The 25,956-nt window shown below is 44.8% G+C and overlaps 1 long non-coding RNA gene across 1 annotated transcript in view; it reads right to left on the reverse strand.

Moving 5' to 3' along the window:
- The window catches only part of LOC131503763 (uncharacterized), a 133,519-nt gene that overhangs the window by 73,867 nt on the left and 33,696 nt on the right, over positions 1-25,956 (reverse strand). Inside the window, exon 2 of the long non-coding RNA XR_009257587.1 lies at positions 23,485-23,593. This is a non-coding gene — a long non-coding RNA (uncharacterized LOC131503763). The remainder of the gene's footprint in view (positions 1-23,484; positions 23,594-25,956) is intronic.

The following is a 25,956-nucleotide window of genomic DNA, read 5'->3' on the forward strand; positions in this document are numbered from 1 at the left end:
CAAATAAACATTAAAAAAAAAAGAGTGTCCCAGTTTGGACAACAAAGTACACAGTCATGCTAGTTGGAGCGGCCCCAACCTGCATGTGCTGAACCCCCACTTGTCTGCCAAGGCCCAGCTCAAGCACCTCCAAGACCTTCTCTGATGACTCTACCCTTTAAACCACAGAACCAAGCCAAAAGACAGTATATCCACCTGGATGGCTGTGTTACTGTGATAAAACAAGAACTAGTATATTTGGTCTCTTCCCTGGTTCCTGGCACAGACTTCTAGACCTCTGAAGTTTCCTAAGTGATAGCAGTAAAAGAAGTGTCTTTTATTATTCACAATAAGCCCCTTTCATCCACATCTGAGTTTATGTTAATGAGGTGACTCTTAGCAAATGGGAGCTGTTTGGCAGGTGAACCAACCAACCAGGTGATCAGAGGGTTGGGACTTTCAGCACCCCCACACACATCCCACATCCCCCCACACCCCGGGCCAGGGAAAGGGGAAGGGAGAAGGGCTAGAGATTAAGCCAATTGATAATGATTTAATTAACTGTGCCTACATAATGGAACTTAATAAAAACTCTAAACCATGGAGTTCAGAGAGCTTTGGAGTCTGGGAAGGCGAAGGCAGTGTGCCCATAGAGGGCCTGGGAGCCCTAAGCTCCTTCCCACATATCTTGCCCCATGCATCTCTTCCATCTGATTATTCCTAGGTTGTATCCTTTATAATAAACTGGTAACTGTAAGTAAAGCATTTCCCTGAGTTCTGGTGAGCAATTATAGTAAATTCCCAAACCTGAAAAGGGGGTGAGGGGAACCCCAATTTACAGCTAGGCAGTGGGAAGTGCAGGACGCCTGTTCTGGGATTGGCATCTGAAGCGGGAGCTGCCTTGTGGAACTGAGCCCTTCGTCTGCAGGGTCCGTGCTAACTCCAGGTAGTGTCAGAATCGATTTGTAGGAAACCCAGTTGGTGTCCAGAGAGTTTGAAACTGATTGGCGTAGGAAAACCTTCCACACATTTGGTGTCAGAAGTGTTGTGAGTAGAAAAACTGTTTTAATGATCATCCTCAGTTTACATGCTTCTAGCCTAGGAACTCCTTAAAGGCAAGGACTATGTCTTCTTTGCCATATTCTCTCCAAGGGCTGGCACAGAACAGATGTCTGATAAGTGTTAGTTTGATGAATTAATAAACAAACAAATGAATTAATAAATAAATGAGAGTGATTGTGCTGGGCACTTCATAAGATCTATCTGTGCTAACTGAAATTCTGACTTATCCTCATGACGAAACGTTAGGTAGCCTTAATTTAAGATGACTAGTGGGAAATCTGGGTAAAGCAGGAAGGAAATGTGATATAATATGTGGGGGGAAAGATCAAAATTCCAAAACATATGTGTACACTAATTGTAATTATAAAAAACATGTATGTTGGGGCACCTGGGTGGCTCAGTCGGTTAAGCGTCTGACTTTGGCTCACGTCATGATCTCACAGTTCGTGAGTTCAAGCCCCGCATCAGGCTCTCTGCTGACAGCTTGGAGCTTGGAGCCTGCTTCAGATTCTGTGTCTCCCTCTCTCTCTGCCCCTCCCTCACTCATGCTCTGTCTCTCTCTCTCTCTTGCAAAAATAAATAAAAACATTAAAAAAAAATTTTTAATACATGTATGTTATTATTTTTTTTAATTTTTTTATGTTTATTTTTGAGAGAGAGGGAGAGACAGAACATGAGCAGGGGAGGGGCAGACAAAGGGAGACACAGAATCCAAAGCAGGCTCCAGGCTCTGAGCTTTTAGCACAGAGTCCAATGCGGGGCTCGAACTCACAGACTGCGAGATCACGACCGGAGCCGAAGTCAGACGCTCAGCCAACTGAGCCACCCAAACACCCCTTTATGTTATTATTTTTATGAGACCAAAACCCAAAAGGCAATATGCAAGAGAAAAAATAATGGGATTCTAGGTGACTGTATTTGTATTTCTATTTTCCGAATATTCTTTTTTTTTTTTTTTTTTTTTTTTTCCAATCAGAAAGAAGAAGAGAGGGAAAACCAGAGCTTGGAGTCTGTTTTGGTCTGGTGGTAAATGCAGGACCCCAAATCCAGCACCACACGGCCCCTCCCTAGACCCCCAGTAGAGGAGAAAAAGGCCTGCAGCCATTGCCTCTGATGGGGAGGGTGGGGTGAGAGGATGAGGAGACGGGGCGGGGGTGGGGGGGGGGGGTACAAGGGAGGGAGGTGGAGACAAATCATTTTTCCACATACCCATAGGTTTCTCCCGGTTGAGTTTAGTAAGACCTCCAACTCCTAAGACAGGGAGTCTTGATAAATATACGTGTTCTGCATGCTACACAGGCCCATGTGTACAGAGGTATGTAAAAGAACAGAGCATAAAGTCACTTCATCTGCACTAAGAGCATCCAAGGCTTTCCAACCATCCTGCAAGGAGCCTGCTCAAGTACTAACAGGTACCAATTCTAATATATCATGCAGCAAGCACCATTATTTTCTTCTCAATCTATTTTACCTGCCACATCTCCCAGGGGCAGATTGGAAAATATGTGGTAATTATATATTGATAGAACGTGGTAGCAGGTTATATACGGACCCATTGTACTTGGCTCCCTTATTAACCAGCTAAAATGTGCTCTGTGGGATCCTTCGTTGCTCTTTCAGGAATCTCTAGAGCTGAGCTATTATTTTGCTGTTTATGATTTTTTCCTTGCTCGTAAAAATTGTTCAGCTTTACCAGAGCCTCACACGTACCAAGCCAAGATGGGGCTTTAAAGCACAACCCCAGTGTCATCCTCCTCAGCAAGTTTCCTGTCCGAAGCCAATGACTTCCACACAAAGACACACAACAACTTCACTGGGCTGACTTCCCGGTCCCCTGCACTGTCTCATCAAGGAACACTTAGTATGAAAAGTACCAATCAAGAAAAAGTCAGGGCACCTGGGTGGCTCAGCTGGTTAAGGATTTGACTCTTGGCTTTGCTCAGGTCATGATCTCACAGTTCCTGAGATAGAGCTCTGTGCTGACAGCATAGAGCCTGCTTGGGATTCTCTCCCTCTCTCTCTCTGCCCCTCCCCTGCTCAAGCACGTGTGCACTCACTGGCTTTCTCTCTCTCAAAATAAATAAATACTTTTTTAAAAAAGTATTTGTGGGCCATATTTTTGGGCCTTCAGAATAAATTACAGTACTTGTTTTTTAAGGAACAGCTATGGGTTTACCAGTAAGTTTTCCTCACAAACACTGATGACAGCACTCAGTGAAGAAGCCAAAGGAAAACGAAAAATGGGCACCTCTGGGAAGTTTAATGGTCTTTACTTGGTTGATTTGTCTGGAATGGTTAAGCAGAGGGAGAAGGAGGAAGGGATGAGGGAGGGGTGAGAAAGGGGAAGGATGAGGGAGGGGTAAGAGAAAGAGGGAGGGTTAAGGGAGGGAGGAGGGAGAGAGGGTGAGGGCAGGATGAAGGACAGATAAAGGAGAGAAATGGAGAAGTGAGGGAGGAGGGGAAGGGGGAGGGAGGGGGCTCTGGTCAAAGATATCTGAGTGAAGGGCAGGTGGAAACAAGTGGTGATGCACTTCAGGACTGCTGCCCAGGTGATCTAAACGGTGGTTGGTCACTACAAGTGATCTAAATGTATCTCACATCTAAAAGAAATGTGAGAAGGCCATAATAATCCACATTTGGTGGGTGCAGCCAAACTGTTCCAAGGCGGTCCTGTCACTCAGCATGCACTCATGCAGCATTTCCTAAGCACCCACACCCAGCTGGGGTCCAAGGCTCCCCAACTGCCCTAACCTCCGCTCCCCTGGGGAAAGGCGACAAGCGGCAGGTCACATAGCATGAGTCATGAAACCTAGGCTCTCCTATCAGGTCTGCCATTCAACTAGCAGAATTAGCAGGCTGGCCTTCCACAGGTGCCTCTCTGTGCCCTTTCCAAGTGGAAAATAAAAAGTGGGGGAGACAGTGGATCACTTGCATCCCATCCAGCTGTGACAGTGGACTGCATACATGAAAAGGACCCACCAACCCCAAATTGCTGCTTTTTTCTTAGCCTGGTCTTGTCTGTCTATGCAACTCTTGTGCCAAAAGGTACCCCTAGGTGGTTGAGCCAAACAACTGTGCAGGGGAGCTGGCTTCCATCAGGCAGACCTGAAAAGGGCCCTAGGAAAAAGAAGTCACCCTTGAAGGTGAGGTTCTGCCAGTTAAAAATTCAAGCCCAGAAATCATCATCTAACTTATTAAATACAACCTTTTCCACCTCCACTCCTTGCCCCCAAAAAAACCCCACAGCCAGTATAACTGCAGCAATAAAGTAATTAGGGAGGCAAACTCCCTCTAAAATGAAACCACCAATACTGTAACTTCCAGTTAAATTTAATTACTACCTTATTTCCTTTACAATAGATGACCTAGTTTTTGGACAATATTCTCAGAAAGAGATTACGTGCGAGTGTAAAACTCTGCCCTATCTTGGAGAAGCAGAGAGACCATTCACTGAGCTCACCTAATCCATCCAGATATAAATGAGTGCAAGGCGAATGGATAAGATACAGCCTACTGAAGAAACACGCTCCATTCTTACACAAAGGCCAAAGAGGCAAGCAGTCCAACGTTTATGCCTCTAACAAAAAGCAATCCCATGGAGACCCGTGAGCTGTTTGTCAGACTTGCTGACTGACTTCCAGAGGGCAGCCTCAGACATTTATATGAAGAGCCATCCTATGTCTCTGCCCACCACCCCCAGCAGATGCGGACCCAGCTACGCCCCCAGCCCCAGGCCCTAGGGCAAGGATGAGGCACTGGCACAGAGCCATCCCACATTTTGGCCACTGCACAGACTCTTGTGCCCTAGAAAGTCCCCAGTCTGGCAGGAAAGCAGAGAGGGTGAGTCCAGGGGTGCTCTGGCTTGCCGTCACTATTCACCAAAGGGGTCCCAGGTGGAGCTGAGCACGATGCATAATGCCATGTGCATGACCACAAATGGTGACATGTGCAATCAATGGGTAACAAAGAGGTGTCAAGAGCATCCCAATCCCCGGCAGCCAGAACATCCCCGAAGACAAGATCAAATGCCTCTTCATTCATTATTTCCCATAATTAAAAGTGAGGGGGTGGGGACAAACATCCTACCCTCAAGAAGCTCAGAGACTAGGAGGGAAATAAATATGTAAACAGGCAATTATAAAAGAGTGTAATTAATTCTACAGCAGGAGAGAACAGTGTGTTATAGGTGGAAAAGGCAGTGGGGATAAGAGTCAGAGAAGGAGACCCAGGATGGCTTCCCTGAGCTCAGGACCTTGAAGCCTGGATCTCAAATACAAGAAGAAAATAAGAGACATCCAGGGTATGGGGTCGGGCAGGAGAAACTAGATACCCCAGGCAAAGATGTCCATGCCCGTCAGTAGAGAGAAAGGATGCTAGTTTGAGGAAAGCAAGGGCTTCCCCCAGGAGGGTATAGGAGCAATAAAGAGATGAAGAGAAACAGACAGCCTGCTGATAAGACTAGGCTAGTGGGTGCAGATGGGAGTGGTTGCACCCGATCCTGCAATGTCAAGTGGCACTGAAAATAAAAATACGTATATATATATAAAATATAAGGAGGCACCTGGGTGGCTCAGTTGGTTAAGCATCTGACTTCAGCTCAGGTCATGATCTCACAGTCTGGGGGTTCAAGACCCACACCAGGATCTGTACTGACAGCTCAGAGCCTGGAACCTGCTTCGGATTCTGTCTCTCTCTCTCTGCCCCTCCCCTGTTCATGCTCTGTCTCTCTCTCTCTCTCTCTCTCTCTCTCTCAAAAATAAATAAAAAATTTTTAAAAACTTTTAATTATATATATACATATATATATATATATATATATATATATATATATATGAGTGTGTGTGTGTGTGTGTGTGTATGAATGTTGCTACTCAAGCAACATATAAAAACAAAAACAGAAAGGAGGGGTGATGGGGAAAGGGTAAATCGTCGACTGTGGTTGAAGTCAGGTGATGGGGAAAGGGGGTTCACTACACTATTCTCTCTCATTTTATCTAGATTTGAAGTTTTCTAGAGTAGAAATATTTTTTAAACTAACGATTTTTTTAAAAACCAGAAGCATGTGCACTCTTGTGATTTTTAAAGATGTTCTATATCCTCCACTCATTAGCCAAAAATAAACGGGAGTGTGATTATTTTTTTTCTACATTTTAAAAATATCATTGTGCTGGAGGGTGGCAGATAGATTGGAGAAAAGGAAAGAGGGAGTGGGAGGCCATTAGGAGGCTGTGTGGGGACCCAGGTGAAAGATGGTTGTGGCCAGTACTGACACAGCAGCAGAGAGGATGAAGGGCTGGATTGAAAACGTTCAGGAGGTAAAATGGCCAGGACCCGGTGATTGACTAGACATGAATGAATCATGCATTCAGTCACTCTGTCTGTAAAGATTTAGGGCCACCCACTCTGCCTACAGCACTGCTAGGGACTGTAGGAAAATGAAAAGGCAGGTCTGACATGAGGCCAGACATCAGCACAGCTATCCATGACAGAAATAAGATGAAAAGAGCTAAAAGGACAAAAACAGTTCTGAAAAAGTAAAAAGTAAAAGCTGTAAGTAAACATTAGCTTAAAACGTGCTGAAGTGAATACCAGCAAAATTGAAAAATGCTGGAAAATAAATTTGATGAGTTTAACAGTACACTCTGAAGATGTTAGAACTGTAAAAGACAGCCAAGATAAACAGTAAGATGATATCATAAAGGAACAGTAATACAATAAAGACTACAGATGAAAAAGGCAAAAGTAAATAATATTAGCTAATGGAACATATTAAAGAGATTAAATAGTGAAGTAAAATTACTTAGGATGCATAAATTTCGCTGAAAGGACATTCTCACCAAAGGGCACCAGAAGACACACAGGTTGTGATATGGACTCCAGCTACCCAGGCCGCCTGCTCAACCTCAAACCCCCATCGCCACCCTGAAGGACCCTGAGCCACACCAAGTACTTGCCATACTCCAAATCGGCCATGCTTTCCTTAAAGGACACTGCTGGGGGGAGGGTAGGATTACACTGCACTATCCATGGGAAAGGCTCATAGAAATCCTCTTTAGACATCCATCCTTTTCCCCAAAGCTTCCCAGTGCCAAAAATCTCTCCTCTCACACCCTCCCTGATACATTATCCATTCCCAGGGATGCCTGCCTTCTCTGTTCCAGGAGAGACCCTCCTTGCCACACCCATCTCCTGGGAAAGAGCAGTCCAGCTTGAGCCTCAGAGGGCTCATCTTGCCAGAAAGCCCACCCTAGCCCTGAGTGAATGGAATTCTTCCCCTCATTACACATATACACATGCCAGGCTTCCCCCAAAACTGGACTCTTCCTAAAGTATCCTGGAGTCTAGCCATGGCCCTGGCACATAAATAGTGCTCAGTTAACATCTGCTAAAGGTAAAGAAATGAAAGATCTGTAGCCTTCAAGCTGAAATGGACGGTGCTCAATTATTCAGTAAGGATAAATTCCACAGCAGAGGGTCCTGGCCCCATGATGGCTTCTTAGGATTCATATCTCATGAGAGTACCCTGGGTTCCTATCTTTCATTCGGGCATTGTTAGCTCTCAATCCCAAAAAGCATATAACGTAACTGCAAAGAAGTCCTCCTCACACAGGGTTCAGGCAACAACGTGAGGAAGGACATAGCAGCACCTGCTGCATGACCTCAAGGAGAGATGGCTTCCAGGCATGTGGTCATGAGGGCTTAATGGAAGAGGGGGTTTGAGCCAAGGCTCAGGAGATGGCTAGGGTGCATGGAGGGAGGGAGAACATGACAAGATTTCTGGAAAGGGAATGGGATATGAGCTAACATCCAGCCCTTCCACCAGGCCTCCAGTCAAAGTCAGCCACAGAGTCCTGCAGCCAGCATTTCTGTCCAGTGTGAAGCAAGTTCCCCAAATTCACCAGTGGCCACTGATCTCATAGCCAGATTGCATCCTTACTTTTTTAATAAAGTTTTTTTAAATGTTTATTTGTTCTTGAGGGAGAGAGACAAAAGCACAAGTGGAGGAGGAGCAGAGAGAGGGAGATACAGAATCCAAAGCAAGCTCCAGGTTCTGGGCTGTCAGCACAGAGCCCAAGCCTGACTCTGGGCTCAAACTCATGAACCGCGAGATCATGACCTGAGCCAAAGTCAGATGCTTAATCGACTGAGCCACCCAGATGCCCCAGATTGCATCTTTTTAATGCAAAGACCTGATACTGGACTTTCAGCACACCCTTCAGCCCTTGGCCACCACGGGCGGCCACTGCACTTGCATTGTGGATAGCCTTAAGTGTGAGAAGCTATCACACTCTATTCTATGGAAGAACATAATTCCAGCTGCCTCTTCCATAAGGCACTCACTGTGAAGTTTAAATAGACAGTGACAGTTCGCAGCATTATACTCCTTAGCAAGGATTTGCCTAACCTCCTGTACGAGCCAGTTTTCAGCTTTCCCAGCCATTTGGATAATGTAAATCATTATACATACTCACTACTGCCAGGACAATTGCTGGCTTTTATTTTTTCACTTCCAGAGAGAGTAAGAACCTTCTTTGTCCCACCTTTAGAGAAGCCTTGATGAGAGGTTCACCCTACACAGCCTTGCATTCATCTGAAAGAAGATGCTTGCCTGGAATTCTTCCTGTCTATTCTGCGACTCTGATACCACAGGTATCAGACAACAAAGGGAGTGTAGAAGGGCCTTGCTATAGATTGAATGTTTCTGTAATATAATGCAGACACTCTACAATGCTATGGTGTTTGGAGGCAGGGGGATGATGATTAGGTCATGAAAGCAGAGCCCCAACATAAGAGATTAGTTCCCTTATAAAAGAGACCCTGAAGGGGCACCTGGGTGGCTCAGTTGGTTCAGCATCTGACTTCGGCTCAGGTCATGATCTCACAGTCTGTGAGTCTGAGCCCCGCATCAGGCTCTGTGCTGACAGCTCAGAGCCTGGAGCCTGCTTCAGATTGTATCTCCTTCTCCTTCTCTCTCTCTCTCTCTCAAATAAACATTAAAAAAAATTTTTTTTTAAAGAGAGACTCCAAAAAGCTCTCGTGTCCCTTCCACCACTGAGGACACAGAAAGAAGACAACCACGTATAAACCAGAGAGCAGGCCCTCACCAGATACTAAATCTGCCAGCTTCTCGATAGTGGGACTTCCCAACCTTCATAACTGTGAGATATAAATCTGTGTTGTTCGCACACCATCCAATCTATGGTATTCTGGGAGAAAAGCCTCAACAGAAAAAGACAAGGCTCCAATGCAGAATTTATAGGAAATGGCTAGGAAACAGTTTCATGACTCTTGAGCTCCCCACCCAGAAACTTTTATTTGCTTTGGGAATATAAAATGTTGAGAGAGGAGAGGAAGTGGGAATTTGTGAAGCAACTATTTTGAACAGAACTGTGAAGATACTGGGAGTCCCACCCTACACTGCCATGTGAAGGGGGCAGAATGTGCTGTCTGTCAACTCAAGCCTGGGAAGGGGGCCTTCACTGGGCCCTTCAAGGACTATGAAGTCTATCCCAGCACTGAGGGGACACTGTGCACTGTAGACAACACCCGGCAGCACGTGGAAGCAGGAGAGGGCATAGAGTTGGCACTTGCCTGCACCCCAGGATTTATAGGAAGGGGATGTGGATCACAAGGGAAAGCCAGCCTGGGTCCATCTTAAAGCCTGCCCCAAAGGATGCCTAGGGCAGAGAGGGTGTGAGGCCCCCTAGGACAAGATTCTGTGGAGAAACATCAGAGAACCAGAATGGGAGCAGCACAGGAAGGGAGGAAGTACATAGTCTGCATCAAGGAGCTGCAGGGGCTCCCAGGCAGAGGCATTCCCAAACAGCTCACCAAGCAGTGATTAGAAGGAGTCAGCTAAGACTATCTGCCAGGCCTGGGAGTGTGAAGCACATGGCAGTTCAAGGAACACCTCTCCTGTCCCTCCTTCCCCGCCCCTCAACCTTCTGAGAGCTCCTGAGGTCGGTAACAGCAGTTACAGGATACAGACAGAAGAGCAGACAGAAGAAGAAATCCATGCCTCTGCTCTGGCAAGGGGTCAGCCGCAGTGAGGGTCCAGCTGTGGGAAGCACACAATCTCACAATAATTAAGTTCAGAGATTTGATTAATTTGAGGATCTAGATATCCTAACTGAAATGTGTCTGCAACTAACATAACCACTGGATTGTCTGCTGCCTAAGAGAGCAGAAAAGCCATGGACCTGCCCAAATTTTCATCATATGCAAGGGAAATTCATACCCCTACTTACCCCTACCCAATAAAATTTAAAGGGGCAATATGAGACAAAATGAAACTACATTTGATTACATCCCAAAGTCATTTTATTATGTGTGATACATAATAAAAGCCAGGTATCACTGTTGCTATCAACATAGTTGAGAAGTAATTCTTTGAAGCTTTTCTTTTTTTAGATTGTATAGCTTTTGAGCCATAAATTTTATAGAAATTATCCTAAGAAAGCCATCCTCACTGCAGACAACTATACCAAATGCATCATCATCTCTAGGGTAGATACTGAAGTTCAATCCACCCAACACCAGTTTCAGGACTCTTGCATTTGCCTGCCATTCAATAAAGGCATAAAAACTAAATGTTCATCTTCACAGTCTCTCCTGCAGCCAGGGGTGGTCTTGTGACACAGCTCGGGCCAGTGAAACCCAGCCAAACATCCACAGGTGTTGCCTTTCCCCTTCTACCCTCTCCCCACAGTAAGCGACTAAAACCACAGCCATTTAACCACCATTAGGTCTTAGCAGCCAAGGGAGCTGTAGAGAATCCAGCACCGACATCATGAGCCACCAAATCTGCCAATTATCCCCTCTCTGCAGCTCTCACGCTAGGTGAGACAAATAAGCATCCATCAGTTTAAGACACTGTGGTTGGGTTTTCTGTCACTTAAAGCTAAATTTAACCCTAAACAGGAGAACCTGGGCACACACAGGCACCCACATACAACACATACATGCAAACTAAAAAAATAAATACATACATACATACACATGAGAGATACATCAAAATGCATGGGTGGTGGGATTGTATATCATTTTTATTTTCTTCCCTCTCTCCCGTTGATGTTTTAAAACCTTTTTCTGGGGGCGCCTGGGTGGCTCAGTCAGTTAAGCATCCGACTTCGGCTCAGGTCATGATCTCACAGTCCGTGAGTTCAAGCCCCGCATCGGGCTCTGTGCTGACAGCTCAGAGCCTGGAGCCTGCTTCAGATTTTGTGTCTCCCTCTCTCTGACCCTCCCCCATTCATGCTCTTTCTCTGTCTCAAAAGTAATAAAAATAAAACATTAAAAAATAAATAAAAAATAAAATCTTTTTCTGCACCAAACGTGTTACTTTGGGATAAGAAAAAAAAAAATGTATGAAAATTACTTTTTGATAGTGAAGCCCTAACTATGCTCCTGAGATGTAGACATGTTTCACAGCCTTCAATGGCTTTGTCTATGCTCTTTGTTCTACGGCTGGCTTAGCACACAACCAGTCTAAACCACTTCTAGGAAGATGGAACCCCAAAGAGACCAGGTAAAACTCTATCAAGATAAACCGAGCAGGAACTGATAAGGAGCCGATTTTTCAGACATGAAAGGGCAGATGTTTATCATATTTGGGCTAAAATCTGCAAGGCCTAGAGACCAACAGGTATAATGGGAGGAAAGAGAAAAAAAATCAAGGATGGCTAAGTCTTTGGGCCCCAGATATTCCATGGAAAGTGATAGGACTAGGGAAGTTGGGAAGCAGAACAAGCTTTGGCATGGGCAGAATCATGATCTCCATTTCTGGACAAGTTGAGCTTAAAGTTGATGGTGGGGCCGATTTCTGGGGCAGAAATCCAATAGGCTGATGATAGTTGTTCACCCAGTAAACCCTTATTGAACACCTAAAACACCTGAGCAGAATCACATGCTAATACGCACTAATCACCAGTCTACACAGAGAGACAAATAAGATATGGTGCCTGTTGGACTCGGCAGCTTGCAGTCTAGAGAAAGAGGAAAAATGTCAGCACCAATGGCACAGGAACTTAAAGAGCTATATGTTATAGTAAAGAACAGTTAACTCTCATTGGTTAGCAAACATTTCACAAAGATGGTGGGCCTTGAACTGAGGCTTAAAGAATAAATACCTATGGGGCGCCTGGGTGGCTCAGTCGGTTAAGCCTCCAACTTTGGCTCAGGTCATGATCAGGACATGACACAGGCTCCAGCCCACAAGAGCAGATCCTGGGCAGATGTGATGGAAGAAGGGGCAAGGCCAGCTGGGGGAGTGATAGAATTCACAAGCAGAGGAATCCAAACTACAGGCAATGCCCCTAGGAAGGTTCTAAGAGGGTAGATGCATGATCCTACCTGTATTAGAGGACGATAAGCTTGGCTGTGAAGGCCAAGCTGCAGAGGCAGGATTATCAGAGGTGGGGAAACCAGTGATGAACCTACAGTAACTACCCAGGCAAGAAAGGAGAGACTTGAACTTGGGGAATTCAAGGGAATGGTTATGAGAGATTGGGCAGACACAGAATGATAGGACTTCCTGACTAACTGGAGGGATTTTTGAGTGAAAAACAGAGAGAAGTAAAAAAAAAAAAAAAAAAAAAAAAAAAAAAAAAAAAATGCTCAGCGTGGTACCTGAGAAGGTGAGGTATTTTCCCTAATAAAATCCTTGCAAACCAAATCCTGCTTTGGAGTCTATTTCTTTATCATAGACTAATAAAGGCTTTTGTTGCTGCTGTATAATTTAAAAAAAATTTTCCTAGCTGTATTGAGATGTAACTGATGTGTAACATTGTGCTGTTTAAGATGTACAGTGACAATATCCTTCTATACTGCAGAATGTTAACCACAATAAGTTGAGTCAATACATCCTTCACCTCACATAATTACTATTTTATTGTGGTGGTGGTGGTAGTTTGACAAAATCTAAGTTTAACTCTCATAGCAACTTTCAAGTTCACAATACAGTATGTGTTAACTATAGTCACCTACTGTCCATTAGATCCCCAAAATGCATTCATCTTAGTTTGTACCTTTTGACCAACATCTCTCAGTTACCTCCACCCTCCAGTCCCGGGTAATCATCAATCACCTCTGTTTCTATGAGTTCAACATTTTCATATTTCACATCTACGTAGAATCGTCAAGTATTTGTTTTTCTCTGACTTATTTTATTTTGCATAATATCCGTAAGTTCCATTCATGGTATCACAAATGATAAGGATTTCCTTCTTTTTATGGCTGAATAATATTCCATTGTGTGTGTATCTCCAATGTGTATCACATTTGAGATATATATGTAGTTAGATGTTTTCTTTACCCATTCACCCGTCAATGGACAATGAAGTTGCTCCCACATTTGGCTATTGTGAATACAGATGCAATGAACATGAACATGGGAAAGCACATATCTCTTCAAGAGGGTGGTTTCATTTCCTTTGAATATATACCCAGAATTGAGATTACCAAATCAGATGGTAATTCTATTTTTAACGTTTTAAGGAACCTCTATACTATTTTCTGTAGTGGCTGCACCACTTTGCATTTCCACCAATAGTGTGCAAGGGTTCCCTTTTGTCAACATCCTCAACAGAATTTATCTTGTTAGAATTGCCATTCTGACAGGTATGATGCAGTATCTCATTGTGGTTGTGATTTCTATTTCCCTGATGATTAGCGATGTTGAGCATCTTTTGTTTGTTTGCCCTTGAGTTGTATGAGTCCTTTATATGTTTACAATATTAACTTAACCCCTTATCAGATACATGGTTTGAAAATATTTTCTCCCAACTATTGGTTGCCTCTTTAATTTTGCTGATTGTTTCTTGGGCTCTGCAGAAGCTTTTCAGTTTGATGTAGTCTCTTCACTGATTTTTGCTTTGGTTGTTTGTGCTTTTGGTGTCCTACACACACACACACACACACACACACACACACAATCATTGCCACAATCAATGTTAAGGAGATTTTTCCCTATGTTTTCTCCTAGGAGTTACACAGTTTCAAGTCTTACACTTAAGTCTTAATCCATTTTGAGTTAATTTTTATGAGTGACATGAGATAGGGGCCCAATTTCATTATTTTGTCTATAAATATTCAGTTTTACCAACATCATTCATTGAAAAGATTACCATTTCTCTATTGCGTATTCTTGGCTCCTTATCATAGATTAGACAACCATATATGTATGAGCTTATTTCTAGATTCTGGATTCTTTTCTTCAGTCTTCGTGCCTTTTTATGTCAGTATATTACTGTTTTGATTCCTATAGCTTTGTAATATATAAATTGAAATCATGAAGTGTGATACCTCCCACTTTGTTCTTTCTCAAGATTGCTTTGGCTGTTTGGAGTCTTCTGTGGTTCCATACAATTTTAGGATTGTTTTTCTATATTGGAAAAATGCCACTGGAAATTTCACACAGATTTCATTGAATCTATAGATGGTGTCGGGTAGTATGGACATTTTAACATGAACTGTTTCAAACGATAAACATGGAATAATTTTCCCTTTGTTTTCTTTTTCTTCAATTTCTTCCATCAGTGTTTTATAGTTTTCAGGGTAGAGATCTTTCAAGTCTTTGGTCAATTTATTCCTAAGTATTGTATTGCTTTTGATCTATTATAACTGGACCTTTTTTTTCCTTTTACAGATAGTTGTTAGTGTGTAGAAACACTACTGAGTTTTGTATGTTGATTTTATATCCTACTGATTTATATCCTACTGATTTTATATCCTAAAATCCTATATTTATCGCATGTTGATTTTACATCCTAAAACTTTACTGATGGGAGGGGTCACGTGGCATCTCTGGGTCTAGAGGGGCGTGATGTTTTGTCAGTTCGGGCGACTGGGGTCCACAACATTGGCAACCATGTGGTATCTGGCGCATGCTGTGGGGGTCCACAGTGGCTACAAAGGCTATTGGGGTCCTCATCAATGCCTCTAGGTCCAGGGACCAGGGCTGGCGTGGTAGTGGCTATGAGTATGTGGTGGTGTATACACACCCAGATACAGGAGCCAGCTGCAGGTGCCTGCATAATGGCAGGGGTCAGAGACACACATAATGGTAAGGGCCATGGCTGGCCACAAGGACTGGGGTCAACTGTGGGTGCACCAGCAGCTGCAAGGGCCCCGACTGTTGGCATGTACTCCTGTGGCCATAGGGTCTCACCATGAGCATGCACACAGCAATCAAGGCTGGTGACGAGAGTCAGGCCAACAGAGTAAAGGTGCACAGCTGAAGGGGCTTAGTTGCAGGTGAACCCACCAGTAGTGCAGGCCAGTGACAGGAGTCAGGGCCAGTTTCAGGCTGACAAGCAGCTGTGGGGACCCCCGAGGTTGGCATGCACTCCTGTGGCTGTCAGGTCCCACCACAGGCACACGGCAGTGGAGACCAGACCAGTAACAGTAACAGGAATTGGACAGGAGGCATGCAGGTGCACAGCTGAAGGGGCTAGCTACAGGTGAGCTGCATAACACAGGCAAGGGACAGCAGACGGGACTGGGGCTGGGCCCTCAGCAAGCCGGAGGGGCCTTGGCTATAGCATGCACTTCCACAGCTGCATGGCCTCATCATACGTTCACACACAACAATAAAGGCAGGTGACAGGAGTCCAGCCTGTGATGTGCAGGTGCCCAGCAAGTGCATACATAGCAGTGAGGTCAGCCGTGGGGGTCTAGGCTGTCACCTTGCACTTGTACAACACAGGCAGCGGGGCTGGCCGCAGGCGCAGAGCCCAGGCTCCAGAGGGTGGTGGTAGGGGGAGCGGTAGAGAGCAGGGAGGGACTCAAGCACAAACACAAATATCTGAGGGGCGAAGACCAGTACATCTGCAGAGGGTTTGTTAGTTTCTTCAGTGGCTGGCATTCTCTACAGAGCAGGTCACTGGGAACTGTGGTCTCTCCTGCTGTGTGGCTGGTATTGGCAGCCTCTGCTGTTCCTTGTCTCTATACAGCTCAGCTTTGCTAGTTTCTAGGTGGAGTGAAACCAAAGTGTATCCTGGGTGCAGTGCCCCAGAAACCTGGGGAAGCTGGTCACACACGCCCTTTTCCAGTCAGGGAAATTCTTCCTAGGTGGGGATTCTCTCTTGGCACTGAACAGATGCAGCCTGGAAGATGAGATGACGCAGACAAAATGAAGCTGTTCTTCCTTCCCTTTTTTGTGTGCTTATTGCCGGGTGTTTTGTTCTCAGGTGTTGCATAGCTGAAGTTTCCTAAGTGGACTCCAGAACTCTCCCAGGACTATTTTTGTTCATGGATAGCCACATAACAGTTGATCTTTGTGGAAGGGTGGAGAATGGGGTCTCCTACTCCAGCATCTTGGTGACATCACCTCCCTAACACAGGATCATGTATTACCCCAGCCCCTGTTACAACAAAAGTTCAGTAAATTAATAAAGAACAAGGGAATCAATCAATAAACATAGACATTCCAACAAAGTTTTTTTTTTTTAAGGCAATAAACGAACAAAGGAATCACAAAGAACAACTTCTCCTCCAGGGCTCCTGGCTGGCTCAGTCAGTAGACCATGTAACTCTTAAGCTAGGGGTCATGAGTTCAAGCCCCAGGTTTGGCATGGAGCCTAGTTTAAAAAAAAAAAAAAAAAAAAAAAAACAAGTAACTTCTCTTCCTACTCTTGCTTCTAATCAGTCCACCTGCTTCTTCTGTTTATCTGAATCCTTCATTTTTTCAACAGGCTGCTTTGGCAAAAAAGCTGACTTTGCACCCTTTGTATTGCTCCACCAATTCTCCCTGGGATGCAGTGGCCTGCAAAGCTTTTTACTAACAAATTAGTCCCTGAGTGCCAACGAGAGAAGTCCTTGTTGTCAGGCTGGCAGATGGATGGTTTCTCCGATCTGACAGACGGACCAAACCTACACACCACTGCTTGGGCTAGGCATCTGTTGCATCAAAGCCCCTGGAGGACCGTGCCCTTCTCCCGTGTGCCTTCAGCACCTTTTTTTTTTTTTTTTTTTTTATGTCAAAAGCCATCTTTTGAATCTTCCATAGCAGTTCCAGATTTGGCAGATTTACGCTCAGCATGTCAAGATCCAGGAACTCATTATGACACAGAAGGTCGTTTATTCAGTAAAACCACAAAAGCATAAATGAAAAGAGAAACCAATGGCCACATGGTAACAAAGTATATAAAACAGCAGGAATCACACACACTGCAATCCCATTAGGAAAATAGGAGGTGATTAAGGGGGAAAAACAAACAGCTTTAAAGCTTTCCCGTGGAATGACTGCAGTCTTTCCCTGAGTCATTGTTTATGAAAATAAATTCACTTATTTCCAGCAAGCTACACTAAAAATACACACATACAAAAGGCCTGGGGGGTGCCTAGGGGGCTCAGTCGGTTAAGAATCCGACTTCGGCTCAGGTCATGATCTCATGGTCCGTGAGTTCGAGCCCCGCGTCGGGCTCTGTGCTGACAGCTCAGAGCCTGGAGCCTGCTTCAGATTCTGTGTCTCCCTCTCTCTGACCCTCCCCTGTTCATGCTCTGTCTCTCTCTGTCTCAAAAATAAATAAAAAAACATTAAAAAAAAAATTAAAAAAAAAAAAAAAAAAAAAAGAACAAAAGGCCTGGGCTTCTTTCCCAGTTGTTTGGATTCTCATATTAATTCAGTCCAGGTCAGTGGTTCAACTCTCGTGTAGCCTGGGTAGTTTCACCAAGGAAAACTCAGTGCACAAGCCAGATCACCATGCTGCCTGAAGTCAGTCTTCCCTGCAAACCATCACTGGCTACCGGCCTCATAGGTGGACAAGCAACCCTTCCCCGGTCTGGAAAAGCAACACCAAATCTTTGTGCTTTAAACGCAATGAGTTGTCATGACCTTTTTTATTTATGCCATGTTATGGGCTGAATTGTGTCCCTCCTACAATTCATATGATGAAGGTTTAACCCCCAGTACCTCAGAATGTGACTTCCTTTGCACACAGCATCTTTGAAGATGCTAATTAAGTTAAAGTGGAGTCAGCAGGGTGGGCCTTAATCCAGTATGACTGGTGTCTCTTTAAGAAGAGGAAATTTGAACACAGACACAGAGAAAAGACAATATGAAAACACAGGTGAGACCATGGCCATCTATAAGCCAAGGAAAGAGCACTCAGAAGGAACCAATCCTGCTGACACCCTGCTCTCAGATTTCCAACCTCCAGAACTGTGAGACAATAAATTTCCATCATGTAAACCACCCAACAAAGGGTGTTGTGTTTTTGCAGCCCTGACAAGCTAATACATGCCACGTTTCCTTTATCCAACTTTGCATCTCCAACAGAATGTAAACTCCAGAAAAGCAGGGGTTTTTGTAGGTCTGGACCCCTGCCCTAGTCTCAGCATCTAGAATAATGCCGAGTACAGAACTGGCATTCAATAAATATTTGCTGAAAAATGAAGACTTACATGACTTCAGTTCAAAACTGTGTTGAAATAGCCAAATTATGGAAAGAGCCTAAATGTCCATCAACAGACGAATAGATAAAGAAGATGTGGTTTATATATACAATGGAATACTACTTGCCAATGAGAAAGAATGAAATTCTGCCTTTTGCAGCAACACAGATGGAACTGGAAGGAACTATGCTGAGTCGAATAAGTCAGTCAGAGAAAGACATATCATATGTTTTCACTCCTATGTGGATCTTGAGAAACTTAACAGAAGACCATGATGAGAGGGAAGTAAAAAAAAATAGTTACAAACAGAGAGGGACGGGGGCAAACCATAAAAGACTCTTAAATACAGAGAACAAACTGATGGTGGATGGGGAGTGGGGGAAATGGGTGATGGGCACTGAGGAGGGCATTTGTTGGGATGAACACTGGGTGTTGTATGTAAGCAATGAACCACAGGAATCTACCCCAAAAACCACGAGCACACTTTACACACTATATGTTAGCCAATTTGACAATAAATTATATTTTAAAAAAATATGTTGAGCTACTCTTCCCTCCCCTCCTACTCCACTCAAGTCAAATCCTGGTTATATTGTTGGAAAAAAGATTCAGAAAATCCAGACTGCCAAAGGCAATACACCACATCCATTTTTGCCCAGCAGATATCTAATCCGATCGGATGGGCACCATTCTCTGAACCTGCTTTCTCTTGGATACACAACCACTGGCAACAGATTCTGACCCATCAAACTCAGAAGAAACCTTCCTCTTTGTTCAGGTTTGCTGTGGCAAATCCACAGTATGAAGAGTCACCTCCAACCTGAAATACTGGTGACCACACAGGAGCCAAAGGGTCCTGTCTCAAACTTATCCAAAATACCCACCTATCCATCAGTCAAGGGAGCTTTCACCAATGGCCACCTCCATCACTGACTCAAACCTCAAGTATCCTCCAATTCAATTTAACAAGTTTTTACTGAGCATCTTTTGTGTTTGGGAATACACAAAGAAAAACAAAGTGGAAGAAATAGATATAGAAAGCATGATCCCAGCCTTCAAGCATAATAACATGGCTGAGCTGCAAGAAGAAACCAAGAAAGCATGTGGCCTGGAGACAGAAAGAAACCAGGACTGGAGTCAGGAGATGGACCAGCCAGGGGAAGTCCTTTTCCTCTGCAAAACTGGGAGGGTAAGTGAGGTTTCCCAGCAGGTCTCTTCCAGTCTATCAGGCTATGGATCTGTGACTATTAGGACAGGCTGCCCTTGTTTGGTTGAAGGGACAAAGAGACCCAAGCCAGTTACCTCCAGGAAGGGGTGGGGGAGGAAAGTTATTGTCAGACACAGCAAGGCTGATATGAACCCAGAAACCCCAAGAACAAGAGGCTTGGGGGCCGGCTCTTGATCTCCCTCTCTCCTCCCCTCTGGCATTTGTGATTCACTCTGTGAACCACACAGTTCTCTCTGCCATCATATTCCTATCTTCTGCTCCCTCATAATCTTATTTTACACACGGCTTTGGCCATGACTCTGTCCTGACTCTGCCTCAGTACATCCCTGGTCAATCTTCCTCATGTCTACTAGCTCAGATTCCTGAGAAAGAACAACTGATTGCTCTCACTCATCTGTTGACACCACATCATAATCATAATCTACGGTGGCCTGGCCATGCCAGTGTCAGGCCCCACCACCTCCCCAAGCTACTGATATGATGGGGCTGGGGCACAGGCCATGCCTGGCATTAAGCCTGGCAGTTGAGGCAGAAGTGGTGGCCGAGCAGCATCCCTTAGAAGGGGACACAGTGGGCAGGGGGTAAGGATTTGGAAGTCAAAGGCCATGATATATGGTAGAGTCAACAAGTGCCTAACAACGTACATTATCCAGAATGCAGATTGGATTGTCCCCTAAGTGATAGCACTTAATCTCCTATAACCTCCCTCCTGCACCAACAATTAGACTATATCAGGTGTGTGGGTCTTAACCCTCTGACTTAAGTCTTCCAGAGATGGGGAAAGAAGCAGCAGTCAGTCCCATGGCCATGAGTAATCCTAGGGCTATCCCACTGATGGGTCATGCCTCTATGCACAGTGAGGACTGGCATCAGACACAAAGACCCCTGAATTACAAATAAGAGTCCTCGGCAATTTGTATGACCTTGAGAAAAATCACTTAACCTTCTGGACCTTGATTTCTCACTTGTAAAGAAAACAACATCTTCCCTATATCCTCTATAGAATTATAATGAGGAACAAAGGAGAAAACAAATTAAAAATTGCTATTAAAGGCATAAAGTCCTAAATGCATTTAAATAAGCTAACAATAACTTCAGTGAAATCAGAAAATAGAGTCTATAGAAAATATAGGCATAGAAAAAAAAAACAAAAAACACAAGACTAGAAGGAAATACACCAAAATGGTCAATTATCTGCAGTAGATAATGGTAGTTATTTCTGGACGGTATGATATGGGTGATTTTCACTTTTCATACTTTTATCCTATATTCTTCAAATTTTCTGTATCAAATGTACTAGCGTGATAACTATAAAAATATTCCATTAAAAAATGTATGCGTCAAGGAGATCTCACTTTCTTCCCTGGCTATGTTAGTTGCGTTCTGGACATTTTATTGTTTTGTTTCTAAGTGTTTCACTTAGAGGCTGAGCAAAGGAAATAAAAGAAGGTCAGCTTCAAACCAGTCAATTTCTGCTGCATGTTAGCACTCCTTTGAAAGGATTCAAAGGCAAAAAGATGCTGAAAGGTCCCAGCTGAAATGAGGCTTACACGGTGTGTTTGCATTTCAACTACTGGGGCTGCCCTTGCTCTCACTTTAACTCCGCTGCGAAGAATTTAATTCTGCTATGCTGTTTCATCTCATTTAGGGAGCCCACATGACGCTGTGGTGAAAATTATTTCAAGAAAAATGTTCTCAGATCCTCAAGTAAAAAGGTACAATGTGAAAGTTTTATGCATTCATAAAGGGGTATTGCATACCTGGAGCCAATATGTCAGCAATGGTAATAAAAATACTCACTTTTGTAGCTGAACTAAATATACCTTGAGTCCCTACTTTGTGCCACACTCTGTGCTAAACAGAATACAATAGTGACAAAGACAGACCCAGTCCCCCAGCACCTAACACAATGGCTGCATACATAGGAAGCTCCCAATGGACAGTCACCGAAAGAATGAATATATGAGCATTTCTGCCTCTGTGGGTGTCCTCTCACCCACAAATGTGGGCGGGGCGAAGGAAAAGAGGCAGGTAATCTGGGATGAGCCAACTGTGTGCCCCATTCACCAACTCCACCCCTCAAAACTGGGTGGGGGGAGGGGGCGCAGGGGCAAACATTCTTTATCCCTTTGGAATCAAATTAAAATCAAAAATAAAGGAGAGAAATCAGTGTCTCAAAAGTTTAACTGAGCACAAGATAGAACATTAGATGATACTAAGGAATCACTGTTTAAATAAGTTTTTTGAAGGGATAAGGTTATTGTGCTTATGTGTTTTGTTTTGTTTTGTTTTAAGTTCTTAATGCCCGCTGAAGCAGTTAAGGATGAAATCATGTAAATCTAGTATTTGCTTTAAAATAATCTGAAGGGGTGCTTAGGTGGCTCAGTCGGTTAAATGTCCCAACTGTGGCTCAGGTCACGATCTCACGGTTCACAGGTTCGAGCCCTGCATCCGGATCTATGCTGACAGCTCAGAGCCTGGAGCCTGCTTCAGATTCCGGCTCCCTCTCTCTGCGCATCCCACACTCAAGCTCTCTCTCTTTCTCAAAAGAAAAACATTAAAAAATAATAATAAAATAAAATAATCTGGAGACAATGGACAAATGGGGATCTAGGACACAAGAACTACAAGATCAGCTAGACTGGCCACCGGTTGGTAAATGTGGAAGCCAGGTAACACGGATACCAGAGGTTCCCAGACTTGTCAGTACATGTGACCTAGCCAGGAAGCTTCAAAAATACTGATGCCTGTGTTCCAACCCCAGAGACTGAGAGGTCTTAAATGGTCTGGGAGGGTGCCTCAGCATTAGGATTTCTGAAAGATCCCTAAGTGATTCTAATATGCAGGAACCAGTGGTCTATACCAGTCTCTATACTCTTGAGTATATCAGACAATTTGCAAAATAAAACTTTTTTTTTAACCTAATGAGAACAAAAGGCAGTTGAGCATCTGGGGATGGAGGGCTCACTGGTCCCCCCTCTCCGTGCATTAGGCCCAGGCCCCGCACCCCAGCTGTCTCCAAACCTCTTGGTTCCTAAAGCTGGGTGGGAACCTGTGCAGAAGGGCACAACCACATCAACTCACCGTCACCTACAAATGGCCCCATTCTCAAGCCCCTAAAAGGCAGGAGCCCTTGAGTGTGGCCATTCCCCTGCATTTTCAAGTCTGGACCTGACAATGCAGCCTCCCCGCCCCTCCCTCCCCCCACCCTTCTTTTACTTTGCCACCCGAACACTCAAACACTCGAACACTCATCTCCCTTGGCTCCTTCTTTTGTGACATGAATTATCCACTTTCACCTCCTGCCAGGAAGGGGAGGCCAGGACTTCCTAACAGCCCCATGATTGACATTAATCATCCTCAGATGGACGGATGTTTTTTACCTACTCATTTCCAGCAGGACCTGCAAAGCCCTCTCACCTGGCTTCCCACACAGCCCCATGGACAGGCACATCTTGCTGGAGAGTGCTTCATTTTAACCAGAATGTCTCAATAGTAGGTTTCATGTTCTCAGCTGTGCTCACAGTGGGGATGTGATTTTCCTTCATGAAAATGCCATTATTACAGAGCTGCAGGCTGAGTCCTACCAACAATAGGCCTCTATTATTTGTGGGGAAATGGTACTTTGGAGAAGGATTTGCACGTGGTTCTCTAAAATGAGCCAAGCGTGGCTGACAATCAAAGGCTTGCATACAACCTGTAACTTCAGCCACACTCCCAGACGTTCCAGGGGCCCATGGTCATGGCCAGGCCAGAACCTCTCTCTGAAGGTGAGAGGACCCCCAAGACCTGACAGAAAACCCAGTGAACTAAATCCTGACCTTACATCTGTGGCTCCAACAAGTGTTCTCTTTCCTTCATTCTTCTTTATTGAGCCCTTCAGAGATATCTGTCACTGTTGGGGGAACAACCTGGGAGGCCATCTCAGCCCTGAAGAAGAAAAGGAAATAGGTATTAAGTGCCCATCAGGTGCCACTGCTGTAGACACTTTGTATTAGAGATTGCACACCCCATTCCAATGTCCATAGGGTTAGGGATGGAAAGTGAACAAGAAAGCAAATTGAATGGGGTGTACAGTCTAAAGAAGGGAGACACTACTTTGTTTTAAACCAGTGTTTCGAGCAGTAAAATTGGTTCAGTGTAGCCAGATCGATATATATTTTTTCAGAGAAGCTGGAAACATGGAATTCCAAGTGAAATCATTCCATTTTTAAATGAAGGCAAAGAATTCCATTTTTTTTTTAATTTTTTTTTCAACATTTTTTTTAATTTATTTTTGGGACAGAGAGAGACAGAGCATGAACGGGGGAGGGGCAGAGAGAGAGGGAGACACAGAATCAGAAACAGGCTCCAGGCTCCGAGCCATCAGCCCAGAGCCTGACGCGGGGCTCGAACTCACGGACCGCGAGATCGTGACCTGACTGAAGTCGGACGCTTAACCGACTGCGCCACCCAGGCGCCCCAAAGAATTCCATTTTTAGAAAAACCATGGTGGCAAACACTAAACATTCCAAACTACAAGCATGGTTGGGCTGGACCACCCCTACCCCGACCCCCGGGTTGAAATCTGCTACTTCTGCTTGATACATTGTGTCTCTAAGCTCCTTCCCTGAACACCCCTTAGCCAGTCCCCTGGCCCCAGGGTACCCATGCAAACTTGTTAGTGTGTTTCTCCTGCTGCACGGAAGAGGTTGCTACACATATCAGTCCCCACACTGGATGGTAAGGGACTTATGGTCTTGGCACCCTCAGAACCCAGCTTGTGCCCAGCATATTGGTCTTGAGTGAATGAATGAATCCGCATTTCATTTACTCTTCAGCTCCTGATGCTGGTGTTCTCATCCCCCATCACACAGACAAGGAAATAAGCCTCAGACAGGGCAAGGGACTTGTCCTAAACCCCCAGTCCCCACTCATGCCAATCTAACCCCAAGCCTGTGCTCTCCATGCCCCACGGGCACTGCTTCCTCTCCTGTCATTTTTCTTTGCACTTACAAGCATTTTGTACCTGCTGAAAGCCACAGTCCTGGCTTGAGATACAAACAGCACGTTAAAATCATGTCAAAAGTCCTCCACTTTCCTTCCCAGCGTGTCACCAAGCCACTCACTGAGTTATTTACTGTTGGGGACTGTGACCCCTTGCTGGGTCAAGGCTCAGCAAATCAGTAATTTTAAGATGCCTGTTAAATATCCAACAGCTGGTGCCTGTTAACTGGAGTCACCCTCCCCCCATCACTTAGGAGTTTTCAAACAACACAGAACATCTCCTGTTATGCCTCAGGCCTCAATTATTCGAAAGAAAGTATCACCAAAACATTGCTCTCCCTCCAAAAAAGAAAAAAGAAAAATAGAAGAGCTCACGAAAATTACTCCTGAAGACACGTGCACACACTCAAACGCCCGCCTTCCTGGGAGAGATGCACTAGAGCCCCAGGGGAAAGTGGCTGTGGCCACTTCAGTCATGGAGGGGCGGGGGAGGGGCGAGGTAGGGAGGGAGCTTGCTCACCTTCCCCTGCACGCAGGCTCTGGGAAACTGACCCGCCGGGTTGAGTTCTAGCCTGGGCATCATCGGGAACCCCCCCACCTCCTCCGGGCACCCCCAAACCCTGCAAAGGCATGGGTCCCCACACCCCTTGATCGAACTCCCCGGGTGCCGCGGGCTGCCTGCTGTTCGCACTCCTGGCTGCCCAAATCCAAGTGCCTGGCCTGCCACCTTGCGGACACTACGGGGAAAACACGCCGGTGGTCCGGCTCCAAATGCCCTCTGTCTGCGGATTATCACCCTCCACTTTGAGAGGGCAGCAAGGGATGGGAATACAGATGAAGAGCAGATTAATTCGACAAAATTAAAGAGAACCCATGAGGAGGATTTGCGGATCATTTTTCTTCCACATAATTAGAGCTTTACATCAGGGAGGGTGCAAGTTTTAAATGCTCTAAATCCACACCACAGAGACCTCTTTAAAGACTGTGTGGCCCAGTGGTTACTAAAATTTGGTGGGTGTCACTATCTTCCAAGGAGATGTTTTTAAATGCAAATACCCCACCCACTGCAATCTATTTATTCAGAATCCAGGTCTAGCATTTATATATTTTTATTGTGACAAAAATCATATAACATAAAATTTACCACCTTAACTATTTTTTTTTTAACATCCAGTAAAGTGCATACTAGACCCCTCTGGGCTGCCTGGAATGAAGGCACCTTTTCTGTCCCCCCAAAATGCACCAGCAAAATAAGTGGAAGAGGGAAAATGCAGCCTGCATTCTGCTTCCCTTCCCAGGTCTCCTGA

Source organism: Neofelis nebulosa, chromosome 2 (genome assembly GCF_028018385.1).
Source record: "Neofelis nebulosa isolate mNeoNeb1 chromosome 2, mNeoNeb1.pri, whole genome shotgun sequence".
Taxonomy (NCBI): Eukaryota; Metazoa; Chordata; class Mammalia; order Carnivora; family Felidae; genus Neofelis; species Neofelis nebulosa.